The sequence below is a fragment of the Tupaia chinensis genome, unplaced genomic scaffold (assembly GCF_000334495.1).
Source record: "Tupaia chinensis unplaced genomic scaffold, TupChi_1.0 Scaffold000422_1, whole genome shotgun sequence".
In the NCBI taxonomy this organism is placed as follows: domain Eukaryota; kingdom Metazoa; phylum Chordata; class Mammalia; order Scandentia; family Tupaiidae; genus Tupaia; species Tupaia belangeri.
This window is the reverse complement of record NW_006159927.1, coordinates 2,434,241-2,440,445: the sequence shown is the minus strand read 5'-3', so window position 1 is coordinate 2,440,445 and position 6,205 is coordinate 2,434,241.

Sequence of the window (6,205 nt, the reverse complement as noted above, 5' to 3'; positions counted from 1 at the left end):
GCACACCATCTGCCTGCCCCTAGATTGCAATTTTTTTTTTTTTGAGAGATTTTCACTGTAGGGCGCGTGCGCTCACCAGACAGACAGAGAGAGACATAGAGACAGAAAGCGAGAAATCACCCCCCAGGGGGGATGGTCACGCCGCAATCCCTTCTCCTCCATTCTCCTCTCGGGATCTTGGGCACGCACGCACATGTGCCCGGCGTGAGTTTTAAGCCACCGGGTCCGGGACACGAACCGCGGTCGACTAAGTGGGAGTCCAGCGACATAGCCATTACGCTAACTGCTGGTTCCCCCTAGATTGCAATTTTTAACAGAATACCTACTATGTGCCAGTCATTGTCCTACGTCATGTACAGCCCTCACTCTCTAATGCAGATTTGTTCTTGTTCTAGAAAGAAGGGAACCTACTTGGTTCAGAAATGTGGAGTCACTTGCCCAAGGTCCCACGGCTAGTCAGTGGCCCTGTTGGGAAACAAACCCAGGTCTATGGATTATCTCGCCCATGCTTATTTTCACAATATGGAGCTGTCCTCACACAGGCCAAACTTCACATTCCCCCATCTGAAAATGAATCTCAACTGCCGGCTATGTAACAAACATTGCTTCTGGTACTTAAGATACATCAGTGAACAAAACAGACAACTGTCACTCCGATGACACTCAGGCTGTCCTGGAGGAAGATAGGACAAAAAAGGTAATGAATGAATAATAGTGTGCTCAGTTAGATGACACCAGGGACCAGCAGATGGTTGTATCACTGGACTCCCACATAGTCAACCGCGGTTCACGTCCTGGACCCAGCAACTTAAACTCACCAGGCATGTGTGTTGTGTGCCCAAAATCCCAAGGGGAGAATGGAGAAGAAGGGATTGTGGCATGGCCACCCCCCTCCCCCCACCACTGGAGGTGATTTCAAGCTTTCTATCTCTCTCTGTCTCTCCAGTGAACACACATGCCCTATAGCAAAAGTCTCTCTTAAAAAATAAAAGAAGACAATACCAGCTATTGGAGGGGAGAGGCTATCGACAGGGTAGTTTCATTTGAAGAGTATTGGGACCACAAAAATACTACTGTTGGGGACATTTGACAATATCTGAAGGCGTCTACTAAGTAGAGGCCAGGGTTGCTACTAAACACCCTACGACATGCAGGGCAGCCCCTCCACACACACCACCACCAACAAAGAATGACCCGTCAGCAGTGGCAACGTGAGATCCTTTGGCCTAGAAAAAGGAAAAAGCCATGCAGGGTAACTGGGCCAGGGGCAGGAGAGAGATGGGGGTTATGAGTCTCTGCATCAGAGTGGGAGCCTTCCTGCAGACCCCCCTCAAGCGGAAATAGAATTCACGTGGGGTTGCTGTTTGTCTTTCTCACCCCCACCTCCCACCGGTACCAGGGTGCCTCCAAATCAAAGCAAAACTCTAAGCGTTCTTTCTCACAGTACTCAGAAAGTTGGTTACTTCCTTAAACCGGCCATGGCTTTCTTCTTTCATGAGAAAAGAAGTATCCCCCCTTCCCCTTGGGAATTTCTTTTTACAGTTCAAAAAGAGATAAAAGCAAGAACTAAAACTATGCAGTTACCACTTGGAGCCTTGGGGGAAGTAAATCCCAAATGTCCAGCCCAGACAAGAGGCCCCCCTCCACCTTTGTCAGCGCTTCCCAGCCCAGTCGCCTCCTGCACTTTACTGCTACCGGAATGGGGGCCTCCCCACCTGGCCCTGGGGTGAGAAAACACGAGATGGACCTGGTGGGGCAAGTGTTAGCTGTTCAGGGCTCTGCGTGGGGTGGGGGAGCTTTGCCCCTAGATTGCAATTTTTTTTTTTTTGAGAGATTTTCACTGTAGGGCGCGTGCGCTCACCAGACAGACAGAGAGAGACATAGAGACAGAAAGCGAGAAATCACCCCCCAGGGGGGATGGTCACGCCGCAATCCCTTCTCCTCCATTCTCCTCTCGGGATCTTGGGCACGCACGCACATGTGCCCGGCGTGAGTTTTAAGCCACCGGGTCCGGGACACGAACCGCGGTCGACTAAGTGGGAGTCCAGCGACATAGCCATTACGCTAACTGCTGGTTCCCCCTAGATTGCAATTTTTAACAGAATACCTACTATGTGCCAGTCATTGTCCTACGTCATGTACAGCCCTCACTCTCTAATGCAGATTTGTTCTTGTTCTAGAAAGAAGGGAACCTACTTGGTTCAGAAATGTGGAGTCACTTGCCCAAGGTCCCACGGCTAGTCAGTGGCCCTGTTGGGAAACAAACCCAGGTCTATGGATTATCTCGCCCATGCTTATTTTCACAATATGGAGCTGTCCTCACACAGGCCAAACTTCACATTCCCCCATCTGAAAATGAATCTCAACTGCCGGCTATGTAACAAACATTGCTTCTGGTACTTAAGATACATCAGTGAACAAAACAGACAACTGTCACTCCGATGACACTCAGGCTGTCCTGGAGGAAGATAGGACAAAAAAGGTAATGAATGAATAATAGTGTGCTCAGTTAGATGACACCAGGGACCAGCAGATGGTTGTATCACTGGACTCCCACATAGTCAACCGCGGTTCACGTCCTGGACCCAGCAACTTAAACTCACCAGGCATGTGTGTTGTGTGCCCAAAATCCCAAGGGGAGAATGGAGAAGAAGGGATTGTGGCATGGCCACCCCCCTCCCCCCACCACTGGAGGTGATTTCAAGCTTTCTATCTCTCTCTGTCTCTCCAGTGAACACACATGCCCTATAGCAAAAGTCTCTCTTAAAAAATAAAAGAAGACAATACCAGCTATTGGAGGGGAGAGGCTATCGACAGGGTAGTTTCATTTGAAGAGTATTGGGACCACAAAAATACTACTGTTGGGGACATTTGACAATATCTGAAGGCGTCTACTAAGTAGAGGCCAGGGTTGCTACTAAACACCCTACGACATGCAGGGCAGCCCCTCCACACACACCACCACCAACAAAGAATGACCCGTCAGCAGTGGCAACGTGAGATCCTTTGGCCTAGAAAAAGGAAAAAGCCATGCAGGGTAACTGGGCCAGGGGCAGGAGAGAGATGGGGGTTATGAGTCTCTGCATCAGAGTGGGAGCCTTCCTGCAGACCCCCCTCAAGCGGAAATAGAATTCACGTGGGGTTGCTGTTTGTCTTTCTCACCCCCACCTCCCACCGGTACCAGGGTGCCTCCAAATCAAAGCAAAACTCTAAGCGTTCTTTCTCACAGTACTCAGAAAGTTGGTTACTTCCTTAAACCGGCCATGGCTTTCTTCTTTCATGAGAAAAGAAGTATCCCCCCTTCCCCTTGGGAATTTCTTTTTACAGTTCAAAAAGAGATAAAAGCAAGAACTAAAACTATGCAGTTACCACTTGGAGCCTTGGGGGAAGTAAATCCCAAATGTCCAGCCCAGACAAGAGGCCCCCCTCCACCTTTGTCAGCGCTTCCCAGCCCAGTCGCCTCCTGCACTTTACTGCTACCGGAATGGGGGCCTCCCCACCTGGCCCTGGGGTGAGAAAACACGAGATGGACCTGGTGGGGCAAGTGTTAGCTGTTCAGGGCTCTGCGTGGGGTGGGGGAGCTTTCCAGCGGCCACCAGCACATCATCCACCTGGGGTGGCTATTGGTCCTCCGAGGGCTTCCCGCCCCACGACTCGCTGTCTTTTTATGTGTTTTAATAATTTATCTGGCCCATTTCTTGGGCTGTATACTTACAGTGACACATCTTTTTCTTTGAAGATTTCCCATCCTTTGGGGGAGGAGAATGGGAGAGGAAGGCGAGGAAGAGATAAGAGAGAGAGATTATAACAGAAACGGGTTTCATGGGGCTCGAGATTTAGTAAGGCTGGTTTAGGTGAAATCTGTCAGACGGGGAGCAGGGAAGGTTTTTTATTTTGTTTTGTTTTGTTTTGTTTTCTGAACAACCACATCACCCTGGTTGGCTGCCCCCACGCTTGTCCCCAAGTTAAGCCATCTGATTGGCTCCCCTTCAAACACCACTTCTTAGAGGAAGCCCTCCTTGACCTTCCAACCTGAAGAGCTCTTCTCTGCCTAAGTAGCCCATGTTCCCCCTACACACACACACACACACACACACACACACACACACTCAGCACACTTCATTTTTTTAATGATGAAGCTAGGTTCCCCCATCTAGAGTCTGGGTTCCTTGATACTCCTGACTGGTATCCCAGCGTGCGGTGCCCGACGCAGCACTGCCCAGAGTCGATGCTCCGTGGAAGGAGAGGAGCCCACGCTGTCCCAACGCAGCCCTGAGCTGTGCTATGGCTGCTGAGACAGTGGGAGGGCTGCCAATAGTATGATCTGGGGGCCAGAACACAGTGAGGTGACTAGGGTGGCTGGATCCCACATGGCTGACAGTGCAGTTCAAGTCTGGGACCTGGCAGCTTGAGCATAGATCAAGTACATGTGGGTAGGTGCCCAGAACCCCAAAAGGAGGGAGAGGTAGAAGAGAAGGGATTATAGCATGACTGCACCCCATGAGAGGGGTGTTTCCTCTCGCTTGCTCGCTCGCTCTTTCTCTCCCTCTCTCCAGCAAGCATACATGCCTTCTGGCAAGATGTTTAAAAAAGAAATATCATCTGGGATACACTAAGGAAAAACCTAATGGGACCAGCAGGTGGCATAGAGGTTGGAGCGCTGGACTCCCACACGGCCAACCGCGGTTTGAGGTCCAGGCCTTGGAGCTTGAAAATCATACCAGGCATGCCCAAACCCCAGGAGAAGCACGGAGGAGGAGGGACTGTGCCATGGCCATCGCCCCTGGGAAAGGAGTCGGGGAGCTGGTTTCTCACTTCCCCTTTCATTGTTGCTCTCTGGCTCTCTCCGGTGAGCACATGTGCCCTATGGAAAAAACCTTAAGGAAAAAAAAAAAAAGAAAAGAAAAAATTTCATTTCCATGTCCCCACTGGTTCCGGATCGGTCCCTAGAGTTGCTTTATTATTTCTCTGCTTCTTGGTGAGTGGAGACATTGCTAAGTGGCCTGTAGACCTAGTCTGGGTGAGGAGGGGAGAGTTAAACCACTCTGCATGAGACAATAACAGGATTTGGGAGATGGCGGCCAGACAAGGGAAAGAACATTCTCGAGGGAAACCGTATGAGAAGAGAGTGGTATACAAGAGCACACACGATGAGGTGGGAACAGCCAACCGGCTTTCAGGACAGTGAGTACAACTGGCCGTTGTCACCTGTTCAGCTTTATACTTGCAATCTCCCTCCCCATGCCCCTGGGTTAGTGGCACAAGACCCAAGGAAGTGATCAGAAAGACAGCCCCACACAGGTCATCGACGGGGTCCTGGCCCCCCACCACCTTCAGAGATGTTCGGCAGGAGAGAGGAGGGATGCTAAAAGTACCTGGGGGGAGCCCCAGTGCCTGCCTCAGTCTTTGGTGATGATACTAGGACAGCTGAGCTTCCTTCCCCAGAACAAGGGCTGGGTCCCCAACCCACTATTTGGGTGTTAAAGAGGCCCCCCGAAGACAGCTGCTTGAATGACCTCTAATTGTTGTCAGTGGAACTGAGTTGAATTTTAGAGTGTTTTGGCAAGCTCAGAGCACAGGAGGCAGGAGGAGGAGAATGCCAGCCCTGCCTTGCCACTTCCTCCCCACCCCTGGCTCTCTGCTCCTCTCTGGGCTTGTCGGATAGCCCTGGCAGTCGTACCATCAACCTTGGTGTATTTCCAGACCTCTGTGCCTGAGGGAGAAAGGAACCCCAGCCTTGTTCAGCCTCTTTTTTTTCAGTTACATGCAGCCTACCTCGCTGTCATCTCCACAATAACGTCGCACTGCCCCCCCTCTATGAAACAGAAGGAAGGATCGGGCAGATTGAGTTCCACTAAACACTGTTTGCATGAGATGCTATGAGGGTATGAAGGAAAGGGCTCTATGAGAAACCTTGGGCCTCCCGACCTTAGCCAATGGCAGATGACTCCGTGTTCTGCAGGACGTTCCAGAACCTTCGCATTTTCAACTCTTTGCTCATAGACTACCCTCTCTGACCTGCCTGTCTAAAGTTGTAACCTCATGCCCTGGTTTTTCTTCTTCCTCCACCATTTGATTTTTTTCTTTCCCTGTAGACACATTGTATAATATATATTGGGTCATTGGAAAAGTCATGACACGTTTTTGCATAAAACACATAGAAAAGTAAGTCATGATTTTTCTGATGACCCAGTATTTCACCAAC